Source organism: Manis pentadactyla, chromosome 10 (assembly GCF_030020395.1).
Source record: "Manis pentadactyla isolate mManPen7 chromosome 10, mManPen7.hap1, whole genome shotgun sequence".
NCBI lineage: Eukaryota > Metazoa > Chordata > Mammalia > Pholidota > Manidae > Manis > Manis pentadactyla.
In genome coordinates this window covers 10,861,911-10,876,995 of record NC_080028.1, presented here as the reverse complement: position 1 = coordinate 10,876,995, position 15,085 = coordinate 10,861,911, and the positions used below count along the sequence as shown (strand labels likewise).

General features: G+C 45.0%; 1 long non-coding RNA gene across 1 annotated transcript in view; it reads left to right on the top strand.

The window, feature by feature from the left end:
- LOC118915338 (uncharacterized) overlaps positions 1-15,085 on the top strand; it is a 175,971-nt gene that overhangs the window by 128,576 nt on the left and 32,310 nt on the right. The gene's annotated exons all lie outside the window — the stretch shown is intronic.

The window sequence follows — 15,085 nt, the reverse complement described above, 5'->3', positions numbered from 1 at the left end:
CTCAAGGACTCCTATGAGGGGTTGTTAGAGATGTTGCAGTTTCATAATTCCATTAATCCATACTTTCTTCTCTCCCTCCATTTTTGTCTTGAGATCATTTGCTTGACAATTTCTCAGTGATCTGTGATTATCAAAGAGTATATAAAAGATACCCAAATTAAAAACAGAATCTTCTTTGGTCCTGCCTAACTTCTTTCCCTTAGCTCAGAGTTGGCCTGCAGGTTTGGCTAATGTGTTCTTTTAGGTATAGAAAAACTTCTGTTTCTCTACCCTGCATCAAACTTCCTTCTCTCACTTTGTTCCCTTCTTAGAAGAGAAGGACTCCTATGAGGGGTGATTGCTGTGCTTCTGGCACCTGGGAGAGGATCCTGGTTTCCAGAGAACAGGAGCAAGATTTCAGCAACTTCTGCCAAGGCACTTAGGGTAGAGCAAGAGCTGCATTCGCAGACTGAGGATTTCTCCAGTTTGGTTTCTTGTCTTTGAGGATAGGATGCGAATTGTGATGGGAGAGGGGTTGGTGTGCTGCTTCTCAGTGGGGAACCTAGCAAGTTCAGCCAGTGGTTCAGTTGGGTGACTTTCTTGGCTCTTGTCCTTGAGGAAAAGTGATGGGCAAGCAGGACGGCTGCTTAGATGGCACAGGCCTTTTACGGGGAGTGGAGAGAGGATTGGGTGTAGCCACGTGAGCCCAAGAACCTTGCCCTTACTTTTTCTTGTCACCTTGGTTATCTTTGCTCTGTCCGAGAAGTCCCTTCAGCCTAGAGATTACACCTTCCTTCTTATCCAACCCCATCCCTTTCAGACCAACCCCGGAAACTTTTGCTCAAATGGAATCAGTAGCAGAAGCTCAGAAGCTTCTGTTTGTCCACAGAAGCTGCTAACATCTTAGCCACTGACAGTAACTGCAGCTTTAGCAGCATTTGATTAATCTTCTGGCCAGATAATCATTCAGAAAGGGGATTGGGGGGAACGTAACAGCTTTAGGCTGCCAGCATGGAGAGAACAGAGACTTCTGGAGACAGAACAGGGCTGGGGCAGAGCTTGCCTTCACTGCTTGGTAACTTCAGGACTCCAAACAGGTCAGCTTCCTTGAGCCTCAGTTTCACCATATGTAAAATGAGCACATCAGTACCAGTTTCCTCCTTTCTGAAGTTGTGCCCAGCTCCTCTCTTCTTGTCACTGCTGCCACCCTGCTCAGGCCTTGACCATCTCATTCATAGCACTTTCTTGGTCATGGGTCATGACCACAGTCTTTCACTGACTTGTGAGCCCTTGGAGGTCAATAGCTGGGTCTTGTTCACATTATAACTCTGGGACCTAGTGCAGGGTCTGATACATAGTAGATGCTTGATAGACACTGGCTGAGTGATTAGAGTGAGGATTAAATGGCATAAGATGGGTGCAGTGCCTGGCACATGGTAGACACTCAATAAATGTGGCTTTCCTCTTATTTTTCCTATCCACTTTTACATCCATATGTTGATTTCCAGCATCTTCTATCTAACTCATGTCCCACTCCCCATCCTCCATCTCAATCTAGCTCTACTCCTAAGGTCCCTTCAGCAGACCAGCAAGGCTACCTGGGAGTTGCTAGCTTGGAGCAGACCAGCAATGCTACCTGGGAGGTGCTAGCTTGGTGCAGACCCCATCAGATGGTTTGGATCTACCAGGCTCACACACATAGCAGCTGCTGAGTGCACGCTCTTAGGGGAGCAGCTTTGCATGCCTGTGGTTGGTTGCTTGGTAAGGGCTTAGGAGGAAATTAGCTGAAATGCCACAGGCCTATTTTGAGCTCCTTCTTTGATAGAGTGGAAATTACATGGGATTTGGGCACAGCAGACCTGGCCTTGAAGCACAAGGCTGCCATTTCCTCATAGTCTGACCTTGGGCAGTCAGTTAACCTTTCTGGAAATCTCTCTTCATCTGGTAGGAGCCTTGCAGTGTGGTTGCCATTATTACATGTTAGTGAAATGACAACAACTAACATGCCAGGCACTGCTCTGGGCTGAATCCCACAACAATCCCATGAGGTAGGTATAATCATTATTTCCATTTTAAAGATGAGGAAATTGAGTCATGTGGTGGCTTAAGTGTCTGGCCTAAGGTTATCCTAATAGTGAGTGGCAGAGCTTGAGTCTAATCCAACAGCCCAGTTTAAGAGCCTATGTCTTAACCACTGTGCCTTGACCAAAGATATGAGCTTTCTGAAGAAGAGTATTAGACCAAGGCTGTTTACTTCCTATCCACATATTTGGCAAGCATTTAGAGAGTAATTTCTAGGTGCCAGGTATTTTCACACAGATTCCCACACTTGCCTTTCCAATAACCCTGCAAATGCGTATAACTTTCTTATCCTATAGGTGAGTAAACAGAGGCTCAGAGAAGTCATGTATCAAGCCCCAAAGTCATATATCAAGTTAAGTAGAAGAGCAGAGATTTGAACACTGCACTGCTTCAAGTTCTCTTAGCTCCAAGTCCCATAGTCATTCATTTGTTCATTCATTTGTTCAACAAATCAAACATCTACTATGCATCAGGTACCATGCCAATTCCTGGGGATATTGAATAGGACAGACACAATCCCTTCCTCCAAGGATCTAAAGACAAGCAGGAAGAGCAGACAGATAAGGAATAGCCACATCGAGGTGAGGAGAATGCTAGGTGAGACCATGTTAGGTATGGGACCATGAGGCAGGGAGATGAAACCCAACCTAGGGGTGAGGAGCATCCTCCTGGAGGACCAGACTTTTAAACTAAGATGTAGCAGAGAGAAAGAGAGTGAGGCCAAGGTATAAGTGGGAAGGTAGAGGGGAGCTGCGAAGAACAAGAGCATTCCAGGCTAAGGGAACAACATGTGCAAAGGTTCAGAAGTGTGCACACAAGGGAGAGGATGATTGGCCAGTTGTAGGGAAAACATGCAAAGTTTAGCTGATCTAAAGACTGATGGGAAATATTTTAGGCTAAGAGCCTGAAGACTGTGGAAAGGAGGTTGAAGCATGAGAGGATGGTAGGATAGGGAATGTGAGAACAAAACCTGGAGGTGGGAAGATGGTAAGGCAGCTATTGTTGGGTTCTAAGCAAGAGACAGTGGTGGCCTGGACCAGCATGTGGCAATGGGGCTGGAAAGGGGTGAAGATACTTGGAGGTACTGGGGAGAAAATAGATGAATATTGGTGTCCATTACTGAGACAGGTGTCTCTGAGGAAGAAGCAGGTCGGAGGGTGTGGAGGTGTGGGGAGAGGGGCAAACAGAATTCTTTCTTGGTCATGGACATAGTTTTGTTACATTCTTCTGCCTCTTTACTTCCTCCTCCCAATCTATCTCTTTTCAGCATGTCAATTCATTAATTAGGCATGTAAATCATCATTCAGTCACATTCTATCCCCACTGGAATGAAGCCTCACAAAGGCAGATATTTTGATTTGCTGTGCTCATACTGTTTCTCAAACTTAAAAGTGTCTAGCACATAGTGGGTGCTCTGTAAAATCAAATTATTTTATCGATATGCAAATCCAGGTGCATGTCTGCTCTGTGCCAGGCAATGTGCTGAGGTGCCTAGGAGACAGGTGAGATTAAAATACTAAAACCAGAGAGATTGGCAAGCAGACAGCTAATTCCAGGGCAGTGTGATAAAGCCTGGAGGAGATCTGGGGTGTCTGGCATTCCCTGCTGTGTATTCCCACAGCCCCCCGTATTTCTCTCCATGTTTGGAATTTATGTTTAATGGCCAGCACATAGTAGGTTCACAACATATATTTGATGAATGAATGAACAAAATGAAGACATGTGCTGTGGAAGTCCAGTACAGAAAGCATTTATTTCTTGGAGTGTTTCAGGAGGCTTTGCTTTGGTGACAAATTCACCCTCCAAGGCCAGGGAAAAAGGTTATATTTGGTCAAGGAAGAGAGGAAGACATTGAAGCAGAGGAATAGCATGTACAAATACAGAGGTGGGTGGCAGTATGAGGAAACTTAAGGTGGTCTCCTCATCTGTAAATGGGATAACAGGTGCCTGGTTTGTTCCTCCCTTAAGTCCTTTGCACTTGCTGTTGCCTCTGTTGGAATGCTCTCCTCCCTGAATGTCAGATTCTTAGCTTAGCTTATTATTCAGGTCTTAGCTGATGAATCACCTCCAGAGAGTCACTGCTGGTCATACAATTTAAGATGTCCCTCTATAAGACACTGGCCCATTTTGTTTGCATCATAGTGCTTGTTGCAATGTGATGTGCTCTTGTTTATTATCTGTTATCTCTCCCCTTCCACCTACCTCCCCCAGGATGTCAGACTACATCTCTTGTTCATTGCAGCATCCCCAGTGCCTAGAAAGTGCCTAGAATATTGTAGGTGCTCAGTGAATGTTTTTGGATGAATTAATTAGGTTATGGTTGTAGGGATTAAATAAGAGGAACCAGATATAAACATTTGGAAAATAGTAGGGACAGGTCTCTAGAAGCCCCTGACAATTGGCAAGTGGGGTGGTTGGGAAAGGTGAGGGTCGCCCAGAGATGCTGTGGGAGGACTTGCAGCAGGGCCAAGGTAGTACCAGAGTCAGATTTGGGAAGTCTTGCACTGGCCTGGTTTTCCCAGGCTGCTCCTCCCAGGCCTGCTCTGCTCTCTCAACTCCGCACACAAGCCATTGGAAGACCAGAGGCGTCCAGCTTGCATGTTGGAGCATTTGCTTCAGAGAGGCTCAGATGGGACTATCAGTACCTGAGCTGGGAGGAAAAGAGATGCTAGCAGACATGGCAGGTTTTACTCTTGGCAGTGCTGAGAGTAGCCGAGGAGGCCTCTGGGAGCCCCAAGTGTCTGCTGCCAGAAGGGGCTGGGAGAGGGGCAGGGCCAGCCCAGCTCCTAAACAGGCTGTGTGGTTGGTTCTGAGCCTGGTGGAAATCCACGGGTAGAGGTGTCTATGACAAGAGTTCCCACAGAGAAGAGCTTTCCCACCTGGGACTCCCACCCCCAGGTGGAGCACTGAATCACACAAGATGCTATCCACCTCCCCTCTGGCCGGTGTGGGTTTTCACTAGGAACTTAACAGCAAAGAAAACTATGATAGAAAGTTAATAATAAAGTTACAGGGCAAGAAAGAAAAAAAGAGGACACATAAGGATGCAGAGGAGAAGCAAGAAACAGAATGTTGAAGGACAGAAGGGCAGGGAGAAAAGGTGATTTCCAGTCAGTTAGGGGAGGAGGAACCAGTGGTGGATGGAGGAAGTGAGACGGAGGCAGTGCACTTGGGGGAGCAAGCTGGCGAGGAGACAGAGCTATGTGAGCCTGGGTCCGGGATGTCCCGTGCGACCAGGCCAGCCACCTGTGTGCCCCCTCTTCCCTCTTCCCTCCTCTCCTCCGGTCCATTCATCCCCTCATTCCTGCGGCTGTCCGCTCAGAGAGGCCCGACTGACCACTGGAAGTACGTGCCCGCCCGCCCGCACCTCCTCCATCATCCCTCACTCTTTACCTTCTTGACTTTTCTCCTTAAGCCTAAGTAGCACCCCTCACCTCACATGCATACTTATTTGCTGATTCACAGGGGAAGGGGAGGGGCCTGATTGTGTTACTGTTCTGGTCCCTGCCTCTCACATGGTATCTGGCACAGATAAGTACTCACCAGGTATGTGTGGCTTGCTCAGTAAAACCCCTGGCCAGTAGGGAGAGAAGCAGAGGCTCAAGCAGGCAAGAGGAGGAAGGGAATGGGGTTGGCCTGGTTGAAATATCCCGGGAGAGTTGCCCTGGAACTCTGCACAAGGAAGCCAGCAGTATCTTCAGTAGAGGAATGGGGGCACTGCCAAGGGTCCTGGGCGAAGTGGAAGCTGGAGAAGTGACAAGTAGGAAGGGAAGGGGGGCATGCGTCTCTGAGTGGCTGCAGGTGGATCAAGAAGGAGGGACTGCTGAGTTGGCACGACCGGACCACCTCAGAATCAGGTCCCTGTACTGATGCTTTCTAGCACTATGGCCTTGGGCAAGTGACCAAACATTCCCAGTTTCAGCAGGCCCTTCTGGAAAATGGGGCAGCATTGCCTGCCTGCCTCCAGATGCTGTTCTGATAATTAAATGAAATAAAAAGTACTTCTACTGCCTTCTCCATAGTAAGCCCTAAATAAATATTAGCTACATGTTGAGCTCCTATTGGGTGTTACGTGCTTTGAATGAAAAACAAAAATGTAAAAGATGTGGTCACTGCTCAGAAGCAATCAGCCACATGGAGAGAGACCTGCAGAGGGAGCTCAGCATACTGTGGACTGAGGGTGCAGGGAGCCTCATGGGTCACTTCCCCACCAAGTGCCTCTTGGGTATTCAGCGAGGGCTTCCAGGAGCGGTGACAGCTGAGCTGGGTCTTCAACAATGAGTGGAAGACAAGGAGCAGAGAAGGCCAGAGAAGGGTTTTCTAGGCAGAGGATACAGTAGGTTCCAAAGACAGGGCATGTGAAATGTTGATTCAACAGAATGCTGTTGAGCATCTACCATGTGTCAGGGCACCTTGGTGAGTGACTGGTGTGGTGCCTGCTGTCAGGGTCACACATGCCCAGGAGGCAGACACTCAATAATTGATCACACAAGGGATTGTTTAATTGTAGTTAGGGTTCATTCTGGGAGCTACAAGTAATTCTGTTTTGCCTAAGTGCCAGGAGGAACCGGCAAGAATCAGGCTGGACAGGGAGGTGGGCCAGGTCAGGGAGGACCTTGAATCGAGCACGGTACCAACTGTGTTGCCAAGCTCTGTGTGATGGACACAAAGACGAACACAAGCAAGTCTATCACTGACAGGAACCAGTGACTGAACGTGGAGTGGCAGAGGGAGGTCCGTGGTGTGACAGGAGCACAGCGTGGGAAGTGGTAGCCAAGAAAAGCTTCATGGAGGAGGCTTTCTCCAATTGCTTCTTCCTCCAGTTGAAAGCAGTCCCAAAGCCCACTGTCCTGCCTTTCAGTGGGGGGGGGCTTCCCTAACTGCAGGCTTAAGGGGCATTAATCACACCTGAGGGTGGCTCAATAGCAAAGAGTTCTGAGCCTGGTAGAGTTCCTTCTCTAGGCCTTGGATGCGAATGAAGGAGTTGGCGTCATATTGAGATACAGACCTGAAGACCAGAATGTAGGGAGGACCAATAGGCTGCACCTGTGCCCAGGTGGCAGTAAGGTCAAGGGCTATAAATCCTGGCCCGAGCTATATGAGCTTGGGGTAAATTATTCAGCCTCTCTGCCTCTGTTTGCTCATCTGTAAAACGGCTGTAATGGTGGCTTCATGGGACTGTTGTCATGAGGATGGAGTGTGTGTCTGTCCATTGGTGAGTTTTCATTATGAGTAATTTGTTATTATGTTCTGTTAAGTGCATCACCAGTTCTATAAATGTGGCCGACCTGTTTCTTTATAAAAATTGTCAAAGCAGCTACAAGTGCTCTGTGGTGGGTAGGGAGGGTAGCCAGGTTTCTGAGCCTGTGAGATGTGGCCCAGCACCATGAGCTGCTTTGGCCAGGCTCATTCAGGACAAACTGTCACAGGTTAGATAATAATTCAGTCTTTAACCCAAAGATGAGTTATGCAGGACGCCAAGTTCCTCTTCCCCTAAAATAACTTCCTCTTCAACAATGGGGGGCGGAGGGATACCTGATTCCCCCCACTGGTGTCAGTGGAGTCTTGTACTTTGAGGGCAGTGAGTTATCCAAGCCAAGCAAGTCCCTGTGCACTAGCATATCTACCCTCTCCAAGGGCCTTTTGGAATCCAGGACCCACTGTCTCACAGAAGGACATGGGGGGGGCTTCTGCAGGCCGAGGGTGGAGCCTGCCCTAGACTGTGCTCAGCTTGGTGCCCTGCCTAGGCTCCCCCAACCTCCTTCCCTTGGGCCACAAAGACCATCTCCTCTCCTTCCACATAAGCCTCAAGTTCTGAGAGGCTGGGTCTTGTTCCTTGTGCTCATCATTGTGTCCTTTGCATCTTGCGCAGAGTTTGGCACAGAGGAGTCTCTCAGTACATGTTGTTGATAAATGGAGTAGGTGGGTGGAAGGACAGAGAAGAGAAAAAGTAATAATAGCCTTTTCTCTTCAATGACAGGGGACTCCTGTTGATCCTCCAGTTCCCATGACCTTTGCTGAGCATGGCCTGTGTGCCAGGAAAGCATCACATCACCTGAGCTCATTTAATCCTCATGGCAAGCCCTCAGGGGAAGTTCTGTCATGGCTCTCCTTTTACAGATGGGGATCCCAAGGCACAGAGAGGTTAAGCAATTTGCTCAAGGTCACACAGCTAATAAGTGATAGAGTCAAGATTCCAGCCCTAAGGGTCTCACTGTAGAGCCTCATATTTGTGAATTGCCCGCTGCATTCCAGGCCCTTTCTTCTTTAATACTGCAGAAACCTTGAGGAAGCCGAGACCCAGGGAGGTGAACGTGCCAAGCCAAACAGCCAGCAAACAGCATATTCATGATTAGCGCACAGCTCTGCCTGTCTGTGAAATCTCAGCCAGTACATAATCAGTGCCCCAGAGTGGGCAGAGCCTCTGTGGGTCAACTGCCCCCTCCCCTTCCTTGACCTAGTGACAAGCAGATACCTGCTGAGCTCTGGTCTTCTTTCTGGCCTGCGGCCTGCTGCTGTAGAGGCCAAACTGAATGGGACAGTGGAGAAAACATGGAGTCTGTACTAGAGACTGGGTCACAGTCCCAGGGACCATGGGGGAAGGTGTTTCTTCCTTGGAACCTTAGTTTCTTGCTCTGGGAAATGGGAAAAATACTGACACCCTCAGTACAGTATGACTAATTTCTATCAGGCCCCTAGGACTGTGTGGTATATAGAGAGTGCTCAGGAAAGGTGTGAGATGGCAGCATCTCCCTGCCTGGAGCCTGCACAGACTGTGAGACCTGGCCGGACCCTCCAGTCTCCATGAGTTCACCCCCTACTCTCATCCCATACACTGAGTCTAGCCACACTCCCTTCTTTATCTGGACAAGCCAGTATCTTTTGTGTTAATCATTCTCCCACTTCTCCCCTTGTGTTTCTACATAGATCCCCATGGAGATAATCCACAAGAGCGCATAACCAGGACAGTGTACAGGCCAGCTCTTTTTCGGTCTTTTTTTATCTTTTGCTGGTCCCCCTCCTCCCTACACATATCACTCTCCCATCCCCTTCAACACCATACTAACAGCTGGCTATGTGTTCCTACAATCAACAAACATACATGGGATCATATCACAGATAATATTAGCACATAAACACACACCTGAATCTGCCCCATGTGCACATTCCCATGGGGGTGGTCATTGTTTCACAAAGTGAAATCATACAAGATACTCTTTGTGTGTCCTGCTTTATCATTCAAACAACGAGCTCATGAGATTCTCTGAGTCAGCTGCAGTAGCTCTAATTCATTCTTTTAACGGTAGAATAATATTTCATAGTGAGGAATCACTGTCATTCCTTATCCGGTGTTCTATGGACAAGCATTCACTTTATTTCCTGTCCTCCCCCACTCCACACACACACTGATAAACAGTGCTGCGGTAAACCTCCTTGTACATAAGTCCTTTCAGCAGGAGCTTTTCTCTTGATGGAATAGATCCTCAAGAGTGAGATCTATGTAATTTTTATTTCAATCGATGTTGCCAGATTGTTCTCCAAAATTGCCCTAACATGTCCCATTTTTCTCCAGCAATTCAAAAGTCTATAATTCCCTCCATCCAGTCCAGCAATAGGTGTTAGTATTATTTCTAACTTTTGCCAGTCTGATGGGGACAAAATGAAATCTCATAGTTACCTTAATTTCAAGTTCCTGTACAGCTAGTGAGTTAGTGCATCTTTTCATGTGTGTGTTGGCCATTTGGATTTGTCCCATGTCTTGCCTAGTCTTATTCTTTGATCGAATCCAGTCCTTCTTGTTCATTTCTTATCAGTTTGTAGGAGCTCTTTGCATATTATAGATACTAACCTTTTATTTGGCATTTTAATAGGTTTTAAAAAAATTGAGGTATAATTAACATATAATGTCATATTAGTTTCAGGTATACAACACAATGATTTGATATTTGTATACACTGCAAAATGGCAATCAGTTTTATCCTAAACATTTCTTGTTTTTATATTGACCTTGTAAACCTTGTAAATGATACCTGTTGCCACAAAAGTAATTTTGTGGAGTAAAATGTCTTTCTTTTTAAATATGACTTTTCTTGTTTTTTTTATGGGCTGAGACTACCCTTCCACATTTTCTTCCAATATATTTATTTATTTTAGTTATATTTTTACTGTTAGCTCTTTAATCCATCTGGGGTTTATTTATGTATGTGATGTAAAATGAGGTTTTAACTTTCTTATAAAAGATAGCTGGTTGTACAAGTTTGGCTAATTCAACAATTACTCTTTTTCTAACTAAATTGAAATACATTCTCAAGAATATGTTGATCTGGTTCTAATCTCTCTGTTCTGTTCCACTGATGTATGTATTGCATCCTTGCCGGCCCCATTTGGATTTGATTATAGGGCCCTTAATATGTTCTGATCTCTAATAAACCAAGTTCTTTCCTAGTATTCTCCTCTTCTGTAGGATCTGGTTATGGATGGATCTTCATTTTTCTACATGAACTTTGAGATTATTTTATCCAGTGGTGTCTTAGTCACCACAGATCCCAGGGACTTACATGGCATCAGGTATTCAACTGGAGATCAGAAGATACTTGTTAATGTTGCTGCTGCTCTTCTCCTTCCCCAGTGGGTCCTATCCCTTCACCTCTAGGACTATAAAGTTATTAAATAGTGATATTCAAGTCTAAAGTAGTTAACATGAAAATGTGTACTGAGTGAACAAATCTAACTAGAGAAAGCCTCAGAGATGTTGAGACCCTCAGATGGTTGTCATATTTGAGACCCTTGAAGCAAAGTTCTGTCATTGATTTTTCTCAACACCTATTGATTGAACACCTATTGTATGCTAGCCCTTATTCTATGTTTGGGGATATAATCATAGCCAAGGCAAAAGTTCACTTTTTAAGGTATGACAATGGTATTGTGTTCATTACTTTTCAGTGTGATAATGATATTATGGTCATGTTTAAAATGCATATTGAAATATTTAGAGATAAAATTATATGGAGTCTATAATTTGTTTCTAAATAAGTTTGGGTTGGGAGAAATGGATGAAGTATAGATAAAAGAAGATTGGCCATGAATTGATAACTATAGGAGTTCAGTGATGGTACAGTAGGGTATAATATTTATTGTACTGTTCTCTCTACTTTTGTCTATATTTGAAATATTCCATAATAAAAAGTTTCAAAAATGTATACAAAGCTGATTATGTTCAGGAACGATTCTAATGTTTTACATCCATTAATTCATTAAATCCTCCAACTAGCCCTGTCTTAGTTGGCTGGAATGGCTATAACAAAATACCACATGCTGGGTGTTTTAACAACAGACACTGGTTTCTCATAGTTTAGGAGGCTGGGAAGTTCAAGGTCAAGGTGCTGGCAGATCTGATTTGGTTCCTGGTGAGGCCCCTCTTCCGCGCTTGCAGATGGCCACTTTGTCATGTGTCCTTACAATGCAGCGAGAGAGTGAGTAAGAGCAAGTGAGTTCTCTGATCTTTTCTTTTCTAAGGGCAGTCATTCCAAATACTTCCAAATACACACATTATCACATTGGGGGTTAGGGCTTCAACATATGACATTGGGTGGGAGGAATGACACAGTTCATAGGAAGCCCTGTGGGGTGGATATTATCATCCCAGCTGAGAAAAACAAGGCCCCACAAGATTCAGTAACTTGCCCAGGATCACAGCTAGTAAGTGACAGAGCTGTCTGGCCCCAAGGCCCTGTTCTCAAACACTGTGTCCTACTTTTACATCTATTCATTCCAGTGAAACTGTAAATGAAGAGCTGTATTATATATAGATAATTTCATATAGCAGGATGAGCTATGAAAAATAAACAGGATTGTGGAAGAGAGACAGATGACAGGTAGTAGGAAGAGGAGCTGAGGATATAGGAAGAGGGGTTCTCCTTTAATAAGGGTGACCAAAGATGGGCCCTCTGAGATGCTGAGACCTGAATGAAGGTGGATAGGCTATGTGGAGACGTGGGCAAGATGTTCAGGCAGAGGGACTGGCAAGTGCAAAGCCTCTGAGATAGAACAGAAAGGTCAGTGGGGCTGGGGTACAGCGGACAAGGATGAGGTCAGTACAAGTGAAGTGGGGGCCAAAAGACGTTACTGCAGACTGTGGTAAGCACTTATAGGTTCAGGCAAAGGAGCTGAGCTGTCTTGGGAAGATCAAAACGATTCATGGGATTTATTAGCTCAATGATCATTTAAATACATTTTCCTACATTTTGTCCTGCTAAATTCATCTGTAACAGAGGAGTAATTTAATTCTGAAGCCAAATTAACTGCTCTTTGCCCTCTTGCAAAGTCACTGCTTTTGATTTTTTTTTTCTATAACTTGATTCAATTCTTCTACTCTCGCCACATTTTCCCCAGCTCTTACATACTTTTTTGGGTGGTTAATGTTATTATCTTGTTATTAGTCACTAACCAGGGATAATTCACTTTTCCAGTTGATCTATGTTGCTTATAAAATGCTGCATCAACTGGAAGCACAGGAAGCAAGTGGTTAGTGAGTTCTGAAAGCCAGTGTAGACAAAAACTGTGTGGCAGGCTGGGAAACAGGAGTCATTGACCTCTGATGAACTGAATTTACCTATGGTTGAACAGCCCAAATATCAGAGGAGCACACAAGGCAGATTCTCAAGTGGTAGGTGGTGGTAACTACTTGTATCAAACTCAAGTTGTGTGTGCTTAGTACCTTACACAGTCCCTGCTAGTTTGCATTTGTTCTAAATAAGTATCTGACAATGTCAAGTTCAACTGTGCCCAAGCACAGTGTTTGCCTTGGGAAAAAAATGTCTGGTAATACATGAACATTTGTAGTGTGGCCATCACACAAGCCATACTTATTTGGGTAAAGTGGGAATGTATACCTGGAGGCCAATGGACCCTTCTGCCATTATGACTTGAGCCTGGAAAGTGTCAATCATGGGTGAGTGAGGTTTGGGGTACAGACAGTTGCTTGGTTCATTTTATGGTAGGATCACCTCTGAAGTTGCAAGTTGGAATAAAAGAGGCCGAGGGCAGGACATTAACTGGACTAAAAGGAAAGGATATAAAATAAAACTTACTCTTTGAATAAGAAGATGCCTTTGGAAAGGACATTTATTTGTGAAGGAGTGTCTCTCTTGATTCTCTGTGATCCAGTGAGGTTTTGCTGATTCTTGACTAGTTGGGTTTTGCTTTTGTTTTTGTTTTTGCAGCTTTGGGATACAGAATCAAGAAGAAAGGGGGAGAATCCCTCCATCTAGGGTTTGGGGGGAATTTTTCAATGTGTTGGAGGATCCACAAGGGAGGTGAGAAAGGCAGATGGGAATGGGAAGGTGGGTTTTAAGAAATGCTTCAGTTTGTGTATCCCATTATGGTGTTTGAGAAACTTAATTAAGGGCCTTAAATTATCTGGATCTTTTTGGCTGTTGGGTTGATACTTTGATTATTACACCTTCTTGTGGACTGGACCACCTGGGTCACGGCTTCAGCAAGGCTGCAGGGAACAGAAGAGTGGGTGCTGGGGGAAGCTACTCTGATTAGATAGCAGATTGACCAAAGAGTTGGTGAAAGTTCACAACAAACTATACAATTCAGATGTTAGAATTTGTCTTTTGGTTTTAGGTATTAGGTAATAAAAAGCCAGAAGAAATAAATAGTCCTTAATAGAGAGTCAAGAGGCCTACACATTTTTCCTTGCTTCACTAGATGGTCCCTTCTTTCATTTAATAGATTATTGAGTGAACGGTACTATATGCCAGGCCTGAGCAAGGTGCTAGGCATATAAAGATAAATCGTTCATCTCTCTGGTAATTTTTGAGCCGTGTATTGAAGGGTGGATAGGAGCTTATAAACAAAAAATGGAAGGAAGGAAATTTTAGGTAGAGGGAATGGTATATGCAAAGACACAGAAACTTAAAATGGCAAGTCTTTCAAAAGTGGAGAGCAGATTAATGGACCTCAGATTTAAGGTACACATGGTTGGGGGAAAATGTGATTAATTTCCCTATGATTGGCATTAAGGATGTTTCCATTTATCATGATTATAAATAATACTGAGATGAACATCTTTATGTGTAAAATGGTTTCTGGGCTTTGTCTCAGAGGAGATTCCTAGAAGCAAAAATCACAGTGAGTTTTAGTGGGAGAGTAACCTGGTGGACTTTGCCTTGTGACTTTGGCCAGGTCATTAGCCCTTCTGGATTCTGTTTCCCCAGGAACAAAAAGGGCCTTTGTAGTCCTTGCATACAGACATCTAATGGCATCCTCAAACTATGCTTGGTCCAGGACTTGAGCGAGATCTGGATTCCTACTGACTCAGAAAATGACTCATTATTGTTTTATCTCAAGCAAGTACTCTCCTCCCTGTATGTCTTGATTACTCTATTGGCTCAGCAAGGATACTAAAAGAGACTTAGAGGTCACAAAGTGATGTTCATGAAGTTTTTTAAAATAAAAGAATGTTATGGCCCAGAGCATGGAGCATCCTTCCACACCCTCCCTTGCATGCAGACACCTCCTTTTCTTGCTTTCCTGGCCCTCAGCCCATTGTGCCCCCCGCCTCCTCAGGCGGCTGGAGGAGGATGCATTCTGTGAGTGACGTCTTATTGGAGAGCAGATACTAACTTCATTGGTGCTTAGCGACTGTTAATTACCGCTGGGGCCCCGTTATACACTGAACTTCTCTCCATGGAATCCACTCCCCACAGACCGCATCCTTTCTCTGGGAAGAGTCCCCAAAGGTCTAGGAAGGGCAAAAAACAACTTCTTTCACCCCCTCCAGCCTTGGGATTTTCCCCACCACATTCGGACTCTTGCTTGGAGGGGCTCTCTTCCATTGCCCGTGAACATAAGCCCAATGGTTATTTGCCTCTTTTGGTTCATTTGGGTAACAAGCTTTTGGGACTTGTTCTTCAAGATCCCCAGCCCCTACCCTATGTCCACTGGTTCTGGAACCAGACTACTTGGGTTTAAGTTTTTGCTCTGTCTGACTAGTTATGTGAATACATATGAGTTA